General features: G+C 49.5%; 1 protein-coding gene across 1 annotated transcript in view; it reads left to right on the top strand.

The window, feature by feature from the left end:
- The first annotated feature begins 1,445 nt into the window (after positions 1–1,445).
- Positions 1,446–21,933, top strand: part of akap1b (A kinase (PRKA) anchor protein 1b) — a 68,024-nt gene continuing 47,536 nt past the window's right edge. Inside the window, exon 1 of the mRNA XM_078224712.1 lies at positions 1,446–1,603. The gene's annotated coding sequence lies outside the window, so the exon portion shown is untranslated. The remainder of the gene's footprint in view (positions 1,604–21,933) is intronic.

Below are 21,933 nucleotides of genomic sequence, written 5' to 3'. Positions count from 1 at the left end.
TGACTGTGTGGCCAAATTCCCCTCCAATTCGATTTTCAAGTTTGCTGACGACACCATTGTAGTGGGTCAGATCTCAAACAATGACGAGACAGAGTGCAGGAATGAGATAGATAATCTGGTGAACCGGTGCGGCAACAATAATCTCTCCCTCAATGTCAACAAAACAAAGGAGATTGTCATCGACTTCAGGAAGCGTAAAGGAGAACATGCCCCTGTCTACATCAAAGGGAACAAAGTAGAAATGGTCGAGAGCTTTAGGTTTTTAGGTGTCCAGATCACCAACAGCCTGTCCTGGTCCTCCCATGCCGACACTATGGTTAAGAAAGCCCACCAACGACTCTACTTTCTCAGAAGACTAAGGAAATTCGGCATGTCAGCTATGACTCTCACCAACTTTTACAGATGCACCATAGAAAGCATTCTTTCTGGTTGTATCACAGCTTGTACGGCTCCTGCTCTGCCCAAGACCGCAAGGAACTACAAAAGGTCATGAATGTAGCCCAATCCATCGCGCAAACCAGCCTCCCATCCATTGGCTCTGTCGACACTTCCCGCTGCCTCGGCAAAGCAGCCAGCATAATTAAGGACCCCACGCACCCCGGATATTCTCTCTTCCACCTTCTTCCGTCGGGAAAAAGATACAAAAGTTTGAGGTCATGTATCAACCGACTCGAGAACAGCTTCTTCCCTGCTGCTGTCAGACTTTTGAATGGACTTACCTTGCATTAAGTTGATCTTTCTCTACACCCTAGCTATGACTGTAACACTACATTCTGCACTCTCTCATTTCCTTCTCTATGAACGGTATGCTTTGTCTGTATGGCGCTCAAGAAACAATACTTTTCACTGTATGTTAATACATGTGACAATAATAAATCAAATCAAAGGGCTGGAGCAGATGGGCGGGGCCTGAGGAGAGTAGCGTGGTGGGCGGGGCAGAGGGCGGTGCAGAGGGCGGTGGGCGGGGCAGAGGGCGGTGCCCGGGCTCTGGGGGGAGGAGCCTAAGACACTGAGTGTGGCCCAGGAGAGCAGCACCGTGGGCATGGCTGGAGGTGGTGGGCGGGGCTGGGGTCGGATGGGCGGGGCTACGTAGAGCTCTCGGGAGGTGTTGGGCAGGGCTGGACATGGTGGGCGGAGTTGGCGACGGTGGGCGGAGTTGGCGACAGTGGGCGGGGCTGGAGGAGCGCGGCGTGATGATGGGGGCTCAGCCGGCGGTGGGCGGAGCTGACGACAGTGGGCGGGGCTGGAAGTGATGGGCGGGGCTGGACGTGATGGGCGGGGGCAGGCGACAGTGGGCCGGGCTGGAAGAGCCCTGAAGGGGGCTCAGCGGGCGGTGGGCGGGGCTAGCGACAGTGGGCGGGGCTGGAGGAGCGCGGCGTGATGAAGGGGGCTCGGTGGGCGGGGCTTGGCGCTGAGATCTCGCGGGGTGGGGCCTGAGGCGGGGTTCTCGCGGGAGCTGGCGTGCGCGCGGTGAGCGTTGGGAACACGTGTGGCGGCGCCGGGAGCTTGCGGACGGAGCGGCCTGGACACGGACACTGCCGCCTCGGGCCTGAGCAGCGGCCTGCCGCCCCCCTCACACACCCACCGAAGCCGGCGTCCCCGAGTGAGTGTTTCAGCTGGTGCTCCTGTTTGAGACCTACCGGCCTGTAGCTGCTGCCCCTTGTGGAGAGGAGGGGGGATCCAATTTAACCCGCTCCCCTCCCTCTCACTGCGGCTTCCCCCCCCCCCTCACTGGAACCCGGAGAGCCGCCCGCAGGCCGGGCTGTCCCGCTCCCTCCCCCCAGTGACCCGCGACACGGCTGAGCCCAAGGTCGGGCGGAGCGGCGGGGAGCCGGGCTGCGGGAGAAGCGGCGGCCTTGAGGCCGGGCTTGGAGGGAGGCTGGGCCGCCTGGCTGCACCGACACTATCCGGGCCGGCGGTGGAGGTCACTGGGCGGCCGCTGTTCACCTTCACCGGGGGGGGGGGCGGGGGTGGGGTGGAGGCTGTCAGAGCGCGCGGGGGGAGAGGCGGCTCAATGCTGACAGGAATAGAGAGAGAACAAACCCAGTCTCTAACATCATTGCGGGAAGGTCAGAGCTCGCAGCTTCACACAGAAAAGATCAACTCTGAGATTGGCTTCACTCTGACTGGACGGTGTCTCAAAAATAACCGCCTGTCTCCCTCGTAGAGTTTGTATTTCACTGACTGCTGTTACTGGGCAGATTATAGAACCTCTCAACCACAGTCACATGCACTCTCACTCATACTGACACACTCACTCACATACTCACACTCAGATACTCACGCACACTGACATGTGCACTCACATACTGACACACTCGGATTTACGCACTCACTCAGATGCACACACTGACACGCACTCAGACACTGACACATGCCCTCACACTCAGATGTACACACACACACAGATGTGTACACACAGACACACTGACACACGCACTTACACTGACACATGCACACATTCAGATGCACGCCCACTCACAATCAGATGCGCACTCACACTCGGATGCACGCATGCACTCGCACTCAGATGCGCGCACTCACTCGCACTCGGATGCGCGCACTCACTCGCACTCGGATGCACGCACTCACTCGCACTCGGATGCGCGCACTCACTCGCACTCGGATGCGCGCACTCACTCGCACTCGGATGCGCGCACTCACTCGCACTCGGATGCGCGCACTCACTCGCACTCGGATGCGCGCACTCGGATGCGCGCACTCGCTCGCATTCGGATGCGCGCACTCGCTCGCACTCGGATGCGCGCACTCGCTCGCACTCGGATGCGCGCACTCGCTCGCACTCGGATGCGCGCACTCACTCGCACTCGGATGCGCGCACTCGCTCGCACTCGGATGCGCGCACTCACTCGCACTCGGATGCGCGCACTCACTCGCACTCGGATGCGCGCACTCACTCGCACTCGGATGCGCGCAAGCACTCGCACTCGGATGCGCGCACTCACTCGCACTCGGATGCGGACAAGCACTCACTCGCACTCGGATGCGCGCACTCGGATGCGCGCACTCACTCGCACTCGGATGCGGACAAGCACTCGCACGCGCGCACTCACTCGGATGCGGACAAGCACTCGCACTCGGATGCGCGCACTCACTCGCACTCGGATGCGCGCACTCACTCGCACTCGGTTGCGGACAAGCACTCACACTCGGATGCGGACAAGCACTCACACTCGGATGCGGACAAGCACTCACACTCGGATGCGGACAAGCACTCACACTCGGATACGCACACTCACTCACTAAGACACGCTGACACATGCACTCGAGACCCTCACTGACACGCACTCACTCAGACACTGACACACATGCACTTACCCTGACACACGCACACACTCAGATGCATGCACGCGCACACACTCAGATGCATGCACGCACTCACACTCAGATGCACGCACTCACACTCAGATGCACGCACTCACACTCAGGTGCACACACTCACACTCAGGTGCACGCACGCACTCACACTCAGGTGCACGCACGCACTCACACTCAGATGCACGCACGCACTCACACTCAGATGCACGCCGCACTCACACTCAGATGCACGCACTCACACTCAGATGCACGCACTCGCTCTCACACTCGGACACGCACTCGCTCTCACACTCAGATGCCCGCACGCACTCACACTCAGATGCACGCACTCACACTCAGATGCACGCACTCACACTCAGATGCACGCACTCACACTCAGATGCACGCACTCACACTCAGATGCACGCACTCACACTCAGATGCACGCACTCACACTCAGATGCACGCACTCACACTCAGATGCACGCACTCACACTCAGATGCACGCACTCACACTCAGATGCACGCACTCACACTCAGATGCACGCACTCGCTCTCACACTCGGACACGCACTCGCTCTCACACTCGGACACGCACTCGCTCTCACACTCGGACACGCACTCGCTCTCTCACACTCGGACACGGACTCGCGCTCTCACACTCGGACACGCACTCGCGCTCTCACACTCGGACACGCACTCGCGCTCTCACACTCGGACACGCACTCGCGCTGTCACACTCGGACACGCACTCGCGCTGTCACACTCGGACACGCACTCGCGCTCTCACACTCGGACACGCACTCGCGCTCTCACACTCGGACACGCACTCGCGCTCTCACACTCGGACACGCACTCGCGCTCTCACACTCGGACACGCACTCGCGCTCTCACACTCGGACACGCACTCGCGCTCTCACACTCGGACACGCACTCGCGCTCTCACACTCGGACACGCACTCGCGCTCTCACACTCGGACACGCACTCGCGCTCTCACACTCGGACACGCACTCGCGCTCTCACACTCGGACACGCACTCGCGCTCTCACACTCGGACACGCACTCGCGCTCTCACACTCGGACACGCACTCGCGCTCTCACACTCGGACACGCACTCGCGCTCTCACACTCGGACACGCACTCGCGCTCTCACACTCGGACACGCACTCGCGCTCTCACACTCGGACACGCACTCGCGCTCTCACACTCGGACACGCACTCGCGCTCTCACACTCGGACACGCACTCGCGCTCTCACACTCGGACACGCACTCGCGCTCTCACACTCGGACACGCACTCGCGCTCTCACACTCGGACACGCACTCGCGCTCTCACACTCGGACACGCACTCGCGCTCTCACACTCGGACACGCACTCGCGCTCTCACACTCGGACACGCACTCGCGCTCTCACACTCGGACACGCACTCGCGCTCTCACACTCGGACACGCACTCGCGCTCTCACACTCGGACACGCACTCGCGCTCTCACACTCGGACACGCACTCGCGCTCTCACACTCGGACACGCACTCGCGCTCTCACACTCGGACACGCACTCGCGCTCTCACACCCGGACACGCACTCGCGCTCTCACACCCGGACACGCACTCGCGCTCTCACACCCGGACACGCACTCGCGCTCTCACACTCGGACACGCACTCGCGCTCTCACACTCGGACACGCACTCGCGCTCTCACACTCGGACACGCACTCGCGCTCTCACACTCGGACACGCACTCGCGCTCTCACACTCGGACACGCACTCGCGCTCTCACACTCGGACACGCACTCGCGCTCTCACACTCGGACACGCACTCGCGCTCTCACACTCGGACACGCACTCGCGCTCTCACACTCGGACACGCACTCGCGCTCTCACACTCGGACACGCACTCGCGCTCTCACACTCGGACACGCACTCGCGCTCTCACACTCGGACACGCACTCGCGCTCTCACACTCGGACACGCACACGCGCTCTCACACTCGGACACGCACTCGCGCTCTCACACTCGGACACGCACTCGCGCTCTCACACTCGGACACGCACTCGCGCTCTCACACTCGGACACGCACTCGCGCTCTCACACTCGGACACGCACTCGCGCTCTCACACTCGGACACGCACTCGCGCTCTCACACTCAGACACATGCACACAGACAGACAGTGCGTTAAAGTCTTGTCTCTCTGTGTTGCCTCTCAGTTGTATGTGTGAGATTCCCAATTCCACATTCAAGTCAGTCACTGATTGGGCCATGTGTTTTCTGGCACAGGGCATGTCAGTCACGCTGCCTGTGTCCTGATCTGCACTTTGTGACACCGAGAGACTTGTTGCAGACATTACTCTGCACCTATTGTAATTTGCTTTGATTTCAGCTTTAGCCTTTTCTTTCAAAGTGCAAGAATGACTTCAAATGATCAGGGATGCAGTGACAAGTAGCGTTAAGGGTCATCTGGAGATGGTGTAACTTTTTTCTTTTTTGAAACCATTTTAGCCAAAAAAGAAAATATTTGAAATAACAATATTGTGGGTGGAAACATTGGATTGGAAATCACAGCTTCAGCCTCAGCTAAGATTTGTAATATCCTCTTCAGTCGTTTTTTGAAATGTTTCATTGCACAAGTTTGTCTGGTTTGATTTTGTTATTACAAGTGGGCATTTGGTTGAATCTGAAGTAACCTCCAAAGGATCTTGACCCTTGCTTGGTGTTGAAATCACTGCTGTAACTACTGATGGTGTTCCATCTTAAAATGGGCTACCTTTCTGATGCCCTTTTCTTATCAGTTCTGTGTTGCTGGTGCCGCTCCCAAAATAAGTCAACCTTGTTTCTGTGCAAACACGACTTCATTGTGACATTTTAATGTTCCCAACCTGGGGTGACTTTAGATTAGAACAAGCATCGGAACGGCTGGCTGGGTGTAGGGAGTGTGTGTGAGTGAGCGAATGCAAGAGGACAGGATAAGCATGGCTGGCATTCTCTGTTTATATGCAATTGCATTCCAACTTCTGTTTATTTTCTGCATATGGGGAGTTGAAACCAGTTTTATTTTGAGGGGGGAGGGGCATCTTTTTAGCAGCGGTATAGAAATATTTCATGTGTGGCGAACTAGCAATGTTCATTTCTCTCGCTGTTGTGAAAGGGTATTTTGGAAGTTCACTGGTTGTTTCTGTGGGTTACAGGCCTTCAGTGAAAGAAGGCATCACACGGTGATGGGTTTTGGTGGGAGAGGAGAATAACAAAAATGCTGAACCCAAGGAGGGTGTGTTTCGGGAAGGGGGGGGTGGGGTTCCAGAGTACAACTTTGGTCACCAAGCCCTGAGCTGCTAATGTTGGGTGAAGGAGGTGTCACAGTTTGGGAGGTCAATATCATCAGACTGAAAGGTTGAAAATGGAAGGCAGGAGCTTGTGCTGTTTCCAAACGCTGAATTTTAAATGGCAGCCAGGGTTGACTGGCGAATTGGACTTGTTGCAGGGTCTGATGCAGACACCAGGGCTTTTGGATCAATATTGTCGTTTTTGGAGAGTAACTGAAGAGATAGGAAATGGCATTGAGACTGGGAAGGAATGGAGGTGAACCAGTTGCCATGCTGGCTGCTATTAGCGGACAGGAAGAGTAAGTGCATAAAAGTCCGAGGTTTATTGGGCATGGATTAAGGGAATATGTGGTGGGTCTTGTTGATTTGCTGGACAAAACACGTGGGCTCCAAGCTCAGGGTGGTGCTGCCGGACAGTTTGGAAAGGAGAAAGCAACAAGAAACTCTATTTGAGATCCTTGTATGTCAGGTGTTCTAGAAGATGGTCAGTAAGCAATGAAGTTACTGGGGCCTTCCTATGGCTATGTTTTGGCAGTGGTTAGTGACAGCTGGTGAAGTTTAACCGTTGAATGTGCTGTCTATAAGAATCTTGAGTTTGAGCTGTCTTGATTATAGGCAAACGTCCACTACCCGATGAACTGGAAGTTATGATGCACAACAGTCCCTATTTATGCTCTAGCCAGCATTCAGAACATAGGATGGTTGGGAATGAGGAAAAGTCACAACAGCTGAAGTAAGGCACACACTTAGTTGGGAATGAGGAATATTTGGGGCAGGGTTAAGTGTGGCATACGCTATAACAGTCTGTGCTTGATGTTGGCACTGGGTGCCTGGACTTGATCTCTTGCCTGGAGAGCAAGAAAACTTAATTTAACATGCAAATTGTTTGAGTCATATCCGTGATCAGAGACTTGGGCGAATGCTCAACTGTACCGACACACGTGGTACTGATGGAATTTGAATGCCATGGCTAGAACCAGCCTTGACTGTTCCAGATGTCTTGCCCAGCTCAGGATGTGGTTTTTAGATTGTGCTCCAGGATTGCTGGTGGCAGATCTAAGAGAATGGCACAGTGGTTAGCAATGCTGCCTCACAGCACCAGGGTTCGATTCCTGGCTTGGGTCACTGTTTGTGTGGAGTCTGCACGTTCTCTCCGTGTCTGCTCTGGTTTCCTCCCACAGTATGAAAGCTGTGCTGGTTGGGTGTGTTGCCCATGCTAAATTCTCCCTCAGTGTACCCGCACAGGCACCGGAGTGTGGCGACTGGGGGATTTTCACAGCAACTTCATTGCAGTGTTAATGTAAGCCTATTTGTGACACAAATAAACTAAAAAAAAGAGTGGTAATTCCAGAAGGGTTTAAAATTAACAACCAAAAGAGAGAACACTGGAAAATCTCAGCAGGTCTGGCAGCATCTGTAAGAAGAGAAAGGAGCTGACGTTTCGAGTCCAGATGACCCTTTGTCAAAGCATTAACCATTAACCTTAGTGTAAAATTAACAAGTAGATATTGGATAAGCTGCTGCTACTTGAGGTTGATAAGCACTGGCACCTGGCTCTAAGGATACTGAGGGAAGTGAGGGTGGAAACTGGAGGCACTGGCCATCATTTTTCAATCTTCCTGAGATTCGGGCGGTGCCAGAGGGCTGGAGAATTGCAAGTGTCGCACCCTTGCTCTAACAACAAGCTAATCCCAGTAACTACAGGCCAGTCAGTTTAATTTCAGTGGTGGTGAAGTTTCTAGAAACAATTTTGGGATACAATGACACATGGACAAATGTAGGTTAATTAAAGAAACCCAGCATGGATTTATTATAGGCAAATTGTGTTTTGTTGGGAGTTATTTTTGAAGAGGTACCAGAGGGTTGTTGAGGGTAATGCTGTTGATATGATATACATGGATTTCCAAAAGACATTTGATTATGGTGCCACACAGCAGTCTTGTGAGCAAGGTTGTAGCTTATAGCATAAAAGAGACAGTAGCAATATGGTATTGAAACAGGTTGAGTGATAGGAAACCGAGCTGTGGCTAATTAACATTTTCTGGGCTGGAGGAAGATTTGTAGGGGGGTTCCCCGGGGGTTGGGACCTTTGCTTTTCCTGATGCATATTAATGACCTGGACCTTGGCGTACAGGGCATAACTTGCAGTTGATATGAAACTTGGAAGCATTGTGAACTGAGAGGAGGAACTTTGAAAGGGCATACACAGATTGGTGGAATGAGCAGACGGATGGCAGATGAAGTTTAATGCGGAGGAATGTGCAGTGCTTCATTTTGATAGAGACACTGCGACATAAAAGGACGAGCAGGAGCAGAGGGACCTGAGTGTAGGATCTTTTGTGCCTACCTAAGAGACAGATAAGGCCTCAGTTTAACATCTCACTTGAAAGACAGTACCTTTGGCAGTGTAGCATTCCAGCACCCTGTAAATTGCATTATATATTCTTGCAGTGAGAATTGAACCCACAAGTTGGGGCTCAGTCACCAGAACTACCAAATGTGCATGGCTGACAATCCCAGGACCTCGATGGATAGCATAGAATAGAATCCCTGCAGTGAAGAAGGAGACCGTTCGGCCCATCGAGTTTGCACTGGCTCTCTGACAGAGCACCCCACCCAGGCCCTATCCCCATAGCTGTACGTATTTATCCCACTAGTCCCTCTAACCTACCCATCCTGAGACACTGAGGGGTAATTTTCCATGGCCAATCCACCTAACCTGCACATCTTTGGAATGTGGGAGGAAACCGGAGCACCTGGAGGAAACCCACACAGACACGGGGAAAACGTGTAAATTTCACACAGACAGTGACCCGAGGCTGGAATCGAACCTGGGTCCCTGGCGCTGAGGCAGCAGTGTCAACTACTGTCACTGTGCCAAGCTGGGGACCACTGGGTAAAATGTCACGTGGTTTACAAATAACCTACCCTCTAATTGTAAACCATCAATAATGGAAGCTGTACAAGCTTCAGATCATGGTTGCCAAGCATTGGGGGAGGATAGGGCAGTGAGGATGAAGTTGCCGAAAGTGCTTTGTACGCGGCCGTAGAAATGATGGTGTTGTGATTGGCCCTTGATGTCTCCCAGCAGCTTGGAGGGGTGGGGGGTTAATTACTGATCCCGGTATCTGATCAGGACAAGCCATGAGATTAGTGAGAACGGCTGGAATATGAAAGATTGTAAGGAGTCTAACAACACCAGGTTAAAGTCCAATGCTACCAAATAAACCTGTTGGACTTTAACCTGGTGTTGTTAGACTCCTTACTGTGTTTACCCCAGTCCAATGCCGGCATCTCCACATATGAAAGATTGCCAGGCTTCCGCAATGGGGAAATTGATTCTTGAAGCGGAATCCTTTTTCCAATCGCCCTTGAAGTGATAATTTCTCTTCAGTATGATTTTGCTTTTTGCTCAGATGTGTAAATGTCCTTGCCTCCTCTTTGAATTGCCTGTATTTGAAATGACTTACTTCCATCCATTGAGGAAGTGTCAACAGCACTTTGATAAAGTCCTGCAGAAACAAAAAGTGACAATTTGAAAGGTTAGCCACTCGAGTAAACTGTGTTCAAAGAGGTGTCTCCATCAAAGCGGCAGCTACTGACTGGAATATTAACCAGCGTAAAATTACTGTTGCGTTGAAATGAGGTGGTTGAGGTGCCAGCCTTGCTGTTTCTATATGGGTGTGAGTTGGCTTTGCCACGCTGTTTGTGCCATCTACTTTTCCTTGGAAACTCTTTCATGGTGGGAGGCTCCCCCGATTTAATCACTGGACAATATAACACAATTGTTGCCACAAAGGTCACTTTAAACTTCTGTAACTCGATCATTGTGTGGTGGACGGGAGAAGCTGGGGTTTCTCTCGAAGAGGGAATTTGATCCTTTTTTAAAAAAAAAAAATCATGCTTCTGAATAGAATAGATGGAGAGAAATTGTACCCATTGGCCCAAAGACTTGAGAACCAGAGGACACCGATTTACGGGGATTGGCAGCATTCATTGCTGGCAGAATAATAGCGTTACAGGAAGGAAACTGGCACCCCATCCCAATGGCTGGGGAGGGCCTCTCTCCCGCCAGCGCCCCTGTCCCAATGGCTGGAGCACACACTTGTACCAGTTAATTGACATCCATCAATGTTCCCTTTACTGCACCAGGTCCCTATACAAACCAGGTCCCTTAAATCATTGTGTGCGTACAACTGTGCAAAAAAAGATTTAAAGTGACCCACACTTAAATCCATGCACTCCCCAAACAATTACAGGGGATGTTGGCCCAGTCTTTGGACATCACCACAGAAGTCAATGACTTAGGTACTGTTTATAACTTATTAAGCAGTCTGGCTACTTTAGACAGTTTAATAAGCATTTAACTCCGTACGTGCCAATTTTATGCCGCTATATCTGATCTATGTTTCGATTAGCTGTTTGTGGCTGGATGTGTTTTCTGTTGTGATGAGGTTCTGGGTGTGGCTGCTAAATGCTGGGCACAATTGCAAAGTGAGATTAGTTGTGTTCTTGGTGTAGGTATTCTGAAGTGAGGAAAATCTCTCAAATGTCTTTTGTGGGATGTGGGTGTTGCTGACAAGGCCAGCATTAGTTACCCATCCCTCATTGCTCTTGAACTGAGTGACTTGCGAGGCCATTTCTGGGATGTGGGTGTCACTGGCTGGGCAGCATTTATTACCCATCCCTGGGAGCATTAAGAGCCAACCACATTGCTGTGATCTGGAGTCACATGTAGGCCAGACTGGGTAAGGACGGCAGATTTCCTTCCCTAAAGGGACATTAGTGAACTAGGTGGGTTTTTACAACAATCAAAGATAGTTTCATGGTCACCATTACTGAGACTGGCTTTCAATTCCAATTTACTAGTCGAATATAAACTCCAGCTGCTATGGTGGGATTTGAACCCATGCCCCAGAGCTTTAGCCTGGGCGTCTAGATTACTAGCCCAGTGACCTTGCCACGACACCACTTTCCCTTTCAAAGAGTGGGCTCCCAGGGTGCCAGTGCTGCCCTTAAGAAGAATATATACTGTGCGGTGATGTGGAAGTGAATTTCACCCCTCCCTACACCTCCGTGGCTTTGCTGTATTGTGCTGCTAGGGACGGGACTAATTTGAAGCATAGACTAATTCTTGTAATTCCAACCCAAGTGTGCCTGCTTATTCTGTCTTCAGATAAACTTGTAATCAAGTTTATGAATTGCACAGACTTGATTTGTATTATTGTCAGGGTGGGGAGAGACAAATTCTAAATTAGAGGTACCCCCAAATTGGACTGTATGAAGAGGAAGTTTAAATTGAATATAATGCCTACCTTGAGTAGACTGTGGTGGAGATGTGGTAAGGCTTGGGTGGTCCTGAACCCATATTTATTTTTAACAGAACTTATTCCGCAGAGAGAGACTTGTCTCAGATGATCGGGTTGCAGAAGTGGTTATTTTGGGTGCTTTTCCTATTCAGCACAAGAAGCATGTGTGAATAGCGCACTGCTGGGGGTGGGACCTGTCATTCTCTCCCCCTCCTCCCTCCCCCTCCCCCTCCTGTTCCTGTTGTCAATTGGAGCAAGTGCAGAATTACGCAGTAATTTCACTTTGTCACCTCTACGTCTCCTGCCCTCGTCTTAGTAGCCCCTGTCTCGGGAATTCCCCCCTCTCCTTCCCACTTTCCCCTTTTTTAATGCACTCTTGAGCTGAGCTTTACTCCGTTTCCCGTGTCGAATATCTCCCTCATTGGCATGCTGCCTGCATTATTTTTGCTTCCCTCCAATGCGAGGGTTTTTAGTGTTGAAAGATGTTTTACATTGTCAGAGTGGCATGGTGATTAATGAGTACCAGGGCTACAGTGGATGTCAGGTACGATCAGCACAAAACTCAGAAGTGAATGCCTTTTTAGGTGAATTGTAATTCCCCCTTGCCCCTCTCCCTCCCCAAATCCTGTAACATTTGACACCTCCACATACAATTAATTTTGGTCATAGCCATTAAGTGAATTCAAGTTCTGTGATGGATCCTTGGATACTGAGGGGATGAGAGAGCAGATAAATGCCCCCATTAGTTGCATTGAGTGTGGATGTGTGCAGCCGAGCTGAAGATTAGCCAATTCGCATCCTTAAAGGTGACCGAGTAATCTGGATAATTATAGGCTGGTAACTTAACATTTCTGGCCAGGGAAGAATTAACCTCTGACATCTACCTAGTAACACACGAGCATTCAAAAGCGGCTTTTGCTTTGGGGGTTGGGGGGGCGGGGGGGATGGGGTTGGGACTGACATTCTAAGTGTAGTATGCTTAAGGGTGGCATGGCGGCACAGTGATTCGCATTGCTGCCTGACAGCGTCAGGGACCTGGATTCGGTTCCCAGCTTGGGTCACTGTCTGTGTGGAGTTTGCATGTTCTCCCCATGTCTGCGTGGGTTTTCCCTGGGTGCTCTGGCTTCCTCCCATTGTCTGACAAACATGCATTGGCCATGCTAAATTCTCAATCAGTGTACCCGAACAGGCACTGGAGTGTGGCGACTAGGGGATTTTCACAGTAACTTCATTGCGGTGTTAATGCAAGCCTACTTGTAACACCAATAAATTAACTTTGCAAATTTTGAAACGGATTCTTACAGATGCCACCTTGACCTGTAATATTTCTAAATGCTGCAGTGGCTGAGGCAAAGACTGAGCATCAGAGACTGCTGGGTTGAACAAATATGGGCATTGTTTATGAGATGGCAGGTAAATTGGAGTTCAGGCCACTGACCTGCCCACTTGGTTTCCAATTCTGGGATTCCTTTGTGAGTTGGTTTAATACTGGCCACACTACACAAACAGGTGTGTTGTTTTACAAACACCACCGTATATCTCGCACATCCATCTTTGGCAGTTGCATCGCCCAAAGCAAGTTCTGCCTCATCCTCAAAACCTGCACTTATTTTTTGCTACTTGGTTTTTTAAGCTCAAATGGGGCCCAACTAGTCTATGCTAGTGTTTATGCTCTACACCAGCCTGCTCCCATTATGTCCCAATCCACCTGATTTCTCCTTGTACACTTCCCTGTTATTTACCTCCAGTGCTCTATGTGGCAGTGAATCCCTCACTAACCACTCCGAGTAAAGTTTCTCCTGAATTCCAAACTGAAATTATGAATGATAAATTTTACCTAGTGGAGAACATAAATCCATTGGGATTTTCAAATTCTTTCAGGGATGCGAGTGTCACTGGTAGGGTTAGCATTTATTCCTATCCCTAACTGCCCTTGAACTGGGTACCTTGCTAGGTCATTTCGGAGTTGACTATATTGCTATAGCTCTGGAGTCAAATGTAGGCCAGTCCAAGTAAGGGCGGCAGATTTAACTTTGCGAAAGAACACGAATGAATCAAATGAGTTTTTATAACAAAATAGTTCCATGGTCACCATTCCTCAAGATGTGGCGATGCCGGCGTTGGACTGGGGTAAACACAGTAAGAAGTCTAACAACACCAGGTTAAAGTCCAACAGAGATTTGGACAGGCTGAGTGAGTGGGCGAGGATCTGGCAGATGGAGTATAACGTTAACAAATGCGAGTTTATTCACTTTGGAAGAAATAATAGCAAATTGGATTATTATTTAAATGGAAAAAATTACAACATGCTACTGTGAAAAGGGACCTGGGGTTCCTTGTGCATGAGACGCAAAAACCCAGTCTACAGGTGCAACAGGTGATCAAGAAGGCAAATGGGATGTTGGCCTATATCGTAAGGGGGATAGAATATAAAAGCGGAGATGTCTTGCTGCATCTGTACAGGGCATTGGTGAGGCCGCAGCTGGAATACTGTGTGCAGTATTGGTCCCCTTATTTGCGGAAGGATATATTGGCCTTGGAGGGAGTGCAGAGAAGATTCACCAGGTTGATACCAGAGACGAGGGGTGTTGATTATGAGGAGAGACTGAGCAGATTGGGTTTGTATTCGTTGGAATTTAGAAGGCTGAGGGGGGATCTTATAGAGACCTATAAGATAATGAAGGGGCTGGATAGGGTAGAGGTGGAGAGATTCGTTCCACTTAGAAAGGAAACTAGAACTAGAGGGCACAGCCTCAAAATAAAGGGGGGTCAGTTTAGGACAGAGTTGAGGAGGAACTTCTTCTCTCAGAGGGTGGTGAATCTCTGGAATTCTCTGCCCACTGAAGTGGTGGAGGCTACCTCATTGAATATGTTTAAATCACGGATAGATGGATTCCTGATCGGTAAGGGAATTAGGGGTTATAGGGATCAGGTGGGTAAGTGGAACTGATCCACTTCAGATCAGCCATGATCTTATTGAATGGCGGGGCAGGCTCGAGGGGCTAGATGGCCTACTCCTGCCCCTATTTCTTATGTTCTTATGTTTAACAGGTTTATTTGGTAGCAAAAGCCTTTTGCTACCAAATAAACCTGTTGGACTTTAACCTGGTGTTGTTAGACTTCTTACACCATTCCTCAAGAGCAGCTTTCAGTTCCAGGTTTATTGATTTTATAAATTAAATTCCACCGGCTTTCATAGGATTTGAATCCATGTTCCCAGAGCATTAACCGGGGCCTCTGGATTGCTAGCCCAGTGACAATACCACTCAGTCACTGTCTCCTGCTGAAATAGTCTTTCACTAAACTTTCAATGCTACCAACATTGTTGGGGGGGGGGGGGGGGGGGGGAATGGGGCGGTACCAACTATCTAATTGGTAAATGGATAGATATTCTGACTGTGATATTGGAACAGGTGGATCTGGATCATTCCACCTGATTAAACCTGGGCAGCAGTGGGAATGGTAGAATTGACAGCTTGGCTAGATAAAGGAAAATTGGATAAGTTACTTGCAACTGACACTTGTTGGAAAGTCCAAGTGATAGTGGGTAAAGAGCAGCATTGACCTTGATCGTTGGGGGGGAGAGAATGCCTTAGAGTTGCCTTCTGGTCTGGTTATTACAATCAGATCTACTGTAAAGCTTTTCATGATTGATATCAACTCTGAGAAATCTGACCAATTCCAGTTGTCACGTATACCTCCCCCATATTTATATTTCCCACTATTTTACAGTTCGCATTTAAGCCTCATTCCTTAGACTGCATCCAAGGGAACAAGGTTTTTCTATGAGGATGGTATGTGAGAATCTTCATTGGATTCCTTGCTGATGTTTGCAGTCAGCTGTCCTTGAAACTCTGTCTACTCAGTTCTGACTTTGTATTTTAAATTTGTGGGTTTGAAGACAGGTAATAACTGAAGTAGGCCATTCGGCCCCTTGAGTCTGCTCTCCCATTCAATTAGATCATGGCTCCACTTTTTCCTGCTATATTCCCCGATTCCCCTGTTGTGCAAAAATCTGTCTCTCTCGCTCTTGAATGTGCTGAATGAGCGAGAATTCACAGCTCTCTGGGGTAGAGAATTCCAAAGATTCACAACGCAAAGAAATTTCTCCTCACCCTGGCCCTAAATGGCTGACCCCGTAGCCAAAGCCTGACAGCAGTTGCTGGGCTGTCCAACCAGGGGAAGTGATCTTTTGGCACCTACCCTGTCAATCTGTGAGAGTATAAGCCTGTCTCACTCAATAAGCTGAGAAATGATGTATAGAATGAGGCTGTTCTCTCACCTCATTATGTAAATCAAAAGTTTTATTATTTATTAATGCCAACAACTGAGGTGCAAATTAAAATATGGATTTAAAATTTATATGTAGCCCTGAGAATCCATGATGGGACTTCGTGTCTTGTGTAGACCAAAGCTTTGGACAGGCCCCATGAAGCCAATTGTACCAGAACCATTGTGCCACTGGCAGCACAGTGGTTAGCACTGCTGCCTCACAGCGCCAGGCATCTGGATTTAATTCTGGCCTCAGATCATTGTGCAGAATTTGCACATTCTCCCTGTGTCTGCGTGGGTTTCCTCTGGGTGCTCTGGTTTCCTCCCACAGTCCAAAGATGTGGAGTAGGTTGATTGGCCATGATAAATTGACCCTAGTGTCAGGGGGATTAGCAGGGTAAATGTGGGGGATTAGCAGGGTAAATGTGTGGGGTTACAGGAATAGAGCCTGGATGGGATTGTGGTCAGTACAGACCCGATGGGCCAAATGGCCGCTTCCTGTACTGTAGGAATTCTATAATTCTATTCTAACCCTCAAACTTGCCCTTGTCTGTTTCCCATCTGACTCTCCACAGTGACCTGGGTTAAGGTATTTCCTACTCCCAAGTGAAGAGATCATGTGGACAGCAGACATGCTCGTGGCTTGTTTGAACAGTTCGCTATAAGTGGTTATGATTCAATTGGCTTCCATTCATTTTCTCTCTCTCCTCCCCCAGTTTTGCAACTCACCACGACCACACCCTGCTATTCAGATCAAACCTCATTCTCCATGGGATCAATGGGGATAAAGTTGCTAGAGAACCTGTCCCTTCTTTTTCCCCCCTCTCCTTCATCTGGGAAGCCAATTGCATCTGCATTCCAATCGAAGCAGACTGAAGGGCGGCACAGTGGTTAGCTCTGCTGCCCCACAACGCCAGGCTTCAGTTCTGGCCTTGGGTGACTGTCTGAGGAGTTTGCATGTTATCCCTGTGTGGGTTTACTCTTGGTGCTCCAGTTTCCCCTCATGCTCCAAAGATATGCAGGTGGGTGGATTGGCCATGCTAAATTGCTCCTTAGTGTTGAAAGATGCATAGGTTAGGGGAATTAGCAGGGTAAGTGTGTGGGGTTACAGCGATGGGGGGGTGGGCCAGGGTAGGATGTTCTTTCAGAGAGTTGGTGCAGATTCGATGGGCCTCTTTCTGTACTGTAGGGATTTGATGGAAGATCGTGAATTCCATGAAGGATAATTGTGGTTGAGTTTTCAAAAGTCCACTTAAAGCATGATACGTTTGAGCAGAACAACTGTACATTCTCTTTGTTCCAGACATTGGGTCAAGTATTTTGAGCCATGTACAAGTAATACTAATGCACTGCTCAGGATTCCTCTGCCATTGCTTCATTGTGGAGTAATGCTAATCTAACCTGGTTCCACCCCTGGGTTGCTGCTGCCAGCCTCTTGTGCTTCTGGTAAATTCTGTCCTCCCTTGCCCCGCGAAGATTGACTCTGAACTGAAGGGGGGCTTTGCATAAGTTGCAGAAGCCACGGTGATTTTTCTCAGGTGCCTTGCTTTACAAGATCGACAGCCATTACTCTCCAACTTCCATGGTCCTTGAAGGCAGCCGACATCTTTGTGGTGTTTCAAATCTTTTCCCTGTTCTACTGCTTAAACTGTCGATGGATTCCTTTATCTGCCTCTTACTCTGCTACCTGCCATTTTACCAGCCGTTGCTAGACATGCTAGTTTCTCTGTCCTAAGGGGACAGATCATTTAACAAGACTTTGTGTTGGTATCTTTCTTGATCCCTACTGCTGGAGGGGATTCTTGGCTCATTTGATGTAGCACTGGCTAAATGTGCTGGAGTATAGCACTGTGACACACTGATTCCTGTGTCATTGAGTGTTGAGGGGGGGAGAATTGCCGCAAATGAGACTGGGCTGGAACAGGCAAAGGAATCTGCTTACGTTCCTGTTGCTGTGCAATGGATTGCTGCTTCAAAGTTTGTGCGCATGAGTGTTTGACAAGACCGGGCTTAGGTTCAGCTAGGATTATTGGCATCTCTCACCCAAACCTGTGCAGTCTTGGGTTGGGGAAAACCCACTTGCACAAGCATATCACGTGAATTAATAATGAAGTAAGTGCGCAGGTACAGCGGGCAGTGAAGAAGGCAAATAGTATGTTGGCCTTCATAGCGAGGGGATTTGAGTATAGGAATAGGGATGTTTTACTGCAATTGTGTAGTGCATTGGTGAGGTCAAACCTGGAGTATTGTGTGCAGTCTTGGTGTTCTTATCTGAACAAGGATGCCCTTGCTATAGAGGGAGTGCAGCAAAGGTTTACCAGGCTGATTCCTGGGATGGCAGGTCTGTCATCAGGAGAGACTAAGTCGGTTAAGATTGTATTCAGTGGAGTTTGGAAGAGTGAGAGGGGATCTCATAGAAACTTATAAAATTCTAGCAAGAATAGACAGGGAGGATTCAGAAAGAATGTTCCTGGTGGTGAGGGCGTACAGAACTAGGGGTCATAGTTTGAGGATAAGGGGTAAACCTTTGTTGGACTGAGGTGAGGAGAAATTTCTTCACCCAGAGAGTGGTGAATCTATGGAATTTACTATCACAAAGTAGTTGAGGCCAAAATGTTGTGTGATTTCAAGAAAAAAATAGATATAGCTCTTGGGGCTAAAGGGATCAAAGGATATGGGGGGAAGATGGGATCAGGATATTTAATTTGATCAGCGATGATCAAAATGAATGGCAAAATAGCCTCAAAGGGCCGAATGGCCTACTCCTACTTCTATTTTCTGTGTATGAATTCTCACATTGACAGGGAAGCCGTTTGACTGAAGATGGTTCTAATGACTAGAAAATAACTTGTTAATACAAATAGCAAACCCTTTTGTATAAATGTGTAGTCTATTTCTGACAGAATTGGAAACTTGAGTTGGGGGGAGGGACTGGAGAAGAAAGTTGCCTGGATATCAAATCTACATTTTAAATTGCTTTCCTTCTAACATCTGCTCACCGTCATGCACAGGTGCACTCTGAATCTTTTGAATTATTTACCAAAAGTGTTCAGAATTCTTTTAAAGATGGGTGTTGGGGGAGAGAGGGGCAGCTGTGGATAAAATAAGCCTCCGTTGAGCTTTTCACAAGGTACTTATTACATTTCTAGTTTGAGGTTTGTGTGATATCTCTTCTCTGTCACCTCGGAAACCGCAGACAATATCCTTTGCTAACCAAGCCAGTCGGGTTTAAAACTGTTGAGCTTCCAACTCAACCTTTCGCTTGTGGTCAGTCGTGACACAGTGGTTAACATGTTCGCCTCTGAATCGCAAGGCATGGTGGCACAGTGGTTTGCGCTGCTTCCTCTGCGCTGGGTTATCCTTGCCTCGGGTTACTGTCTGTGTGGAGTTTGCACATTTTTCCCATATCTGTGTGGGTTTCCTCCGGGCGCTCTGGTTTCCTCCCACAGTAAGAAGTCTCAACGCCGGCATCGCCACATCATTCCTCCCACAGTCCAAAGATGTGCAGGTTATATAGCTTAGCCATGGTAAATGCGTGGGTTTAGGGTTGGGGAAAGGCTTGGGGTAAGGTACTCTGTCAGATAGAGTTGGTGCAAACTCGATGGACTGAATGGCTTCAGCACTGTAGAGATGCTATGGTTCTGGGTTCAAGACCCCAAACTCGGGCTTGAGCACAAATGTCACAACTGACACTACTGTCCAGTACTGAGGGAACTCAGCACTGTCAGAGATGCTGTCTCTTGAATGAGGCCCCCTCAGTCTGCTTGGGTGCAAAAACTACTGTGGCATTATCTCATCAAAGGGCCAAGGATATTATTCCTGATGTCCTAACCGATATTTCACCCTCGCTCGGCATCATAAATCCAAAGATGTGCAGGTTATGAGGATTGGCCATGCTAAATTGCCCCTTAGTGTCCCAAATTAGGGGATTAGCAGGGTAAATGCTAGAGATTACGGGGATAGGATGGGGGTGGGAGGGGGAGGGCCTGGGTAAGATGCTCTCTCAAAGGGTCGGCGCTAACTCGATGGACTGAATGGCCTCCTGCACTGTAGGGATTCTGAGATTCCATGAATTGTCTGGCGATTGTTGCATTGCAGTTTGGGGGAGTTTCTTGGCAAATTAACTCATTATAGCGACTACCTCCCCAAAGAGCTTCATTGGCTGTGGAGAGCTTTAAGACATCTGGTTGTGAACAGCAGTGTGTAAATTTTTTAAAATGAGAAGCTTGTGTTGAGATTGGGTTAGGTTGAAGAAGCTTTTATTTTAAAAGATAAGCAATTTACCAGGGAATCCCGGCTTCCCTCAGCCAGAAGCACCGTGACTATATGTAGTAACACTCCTTCGCTTAGACACGCTGGGTTTAGGATTGCAAAGACTAGTGGTAAATGCTGGTGCGCTGCCAGAGTAACTCTGCATAAAGTGCTAATTATAAAAACTACTGAAACTTTGAATCAAAGCTCACCTGACAGAAGTCAGCACTCCCAGCTGTAAGGCAAGTCATGGAGCTATATAAATCTACATGAGTATGCTGCCAGCTCAGTAATGCTAAAGTAACTTAATGTGCATAGGAAACCATTTCACTGAGTAAAATGTCCCTTTGGCTCCTATTATCAATTATATTTTGCAGGAGATAACTTCTAGGCAGTCCACTTTGTATTCTAGGGTGTTTCTCTTCAAGTCTAAGGAGTCATGTCAGCCGTGACTTGGTGAATAGCTCCCTCTCCTCTGAATCGCAAGGTTCTGGGTTCAAGTCCCACTCCAACCCTCATGCAAAAACAGAGGCTGGTATAGTCCATTGCAGTGCTGAATGAGTGCTGCACTGTCTGGGGTGAAATCTTAACCTGATGCCCCTCTGCCTATGGCTCTGTGGGTAACGCATTCACCTCTTGAATCGCAAGGTCCTGGGTTCAGGTCCCACTCAAGGACCTGAGCACAGATATCAAGACTGCCACTTTGGTGCGGTACTGAGGGAGCACTGCACTGTCGGAAGTGTCGTCCTTCAGATAAGACTTTAAACTGGGTGAATCTAAAAGATCCCAAGAAACATTGTGTCCTTTCCAATATTTATCCTTCAACACCACGAACGCCACAACAAAGCGTCCCAGGTTCGATTCCCGGCTCGGGTCACTGTCTGTGTGGAGTTTGCACATTCTCCTCGTGTCTGCGTGGGTTTCCTCCGGGTGCTCCGGTTTCCTCCCACAGTCCAAAGATGTGCGGGTTAGGTTGATTGGCCAGATTAAAAATTTCCCCTTAGAGTCCTGGGATGCGTAGGTTAGAGGGATTAGCGGGTAAATATGTGGGGGTAGGGTCTGGGTGGGATTGTGGTCGGTGCAGACTCGATGGGCCGAATGGCCTCCTTCTGCACTGTAGGGTTTCAAAAAAAAAAATCCCACCCAGCCCCTATGCCCATAGCCTCACGTATCTACCCTGATAATCCCCCTAATACTCGGGCAATTTACCATGTGGGAGGAAACCGGAGGAAACCCATTTAGACAGGGAGAATGTGCAAACTCCAAAGAGACAGTTACTCAAGGCTAGAATTGAACCTGGGTCCCTGGCACTGACGCAGTACTGCTAACCACTGTGCCACCATGCCATGGGTGGGATTGTTATCATGCAGGCTTGATGGGCCAGATGGCCTCCTTCTGCACTGTAGGGATTCTATGAAAATTGTCTTTCTCCTTGTGGGGAGGTTAGAGGTTACACCTGCGACA

This window comes from Mustelus asterias, chromosome 12 (assembly GCF_964213995.1).
Source record: "Mustelus asterias chromosome 12, sMusAst1.hap1.1, whole genome shotgun sequence".
In the NCBI taxonomy this organism is placed as follows: Eukaryota; Metazoa; Chordata; class Chondrichthyes; order Carcharhiniformes; family Triakidae; genus Mustelus; species Mustelus asterias.
Note: the sequence above shows the minus strand (reverse complement) of the source record. Positions and strands in the feature narration are given on the sequence as shown.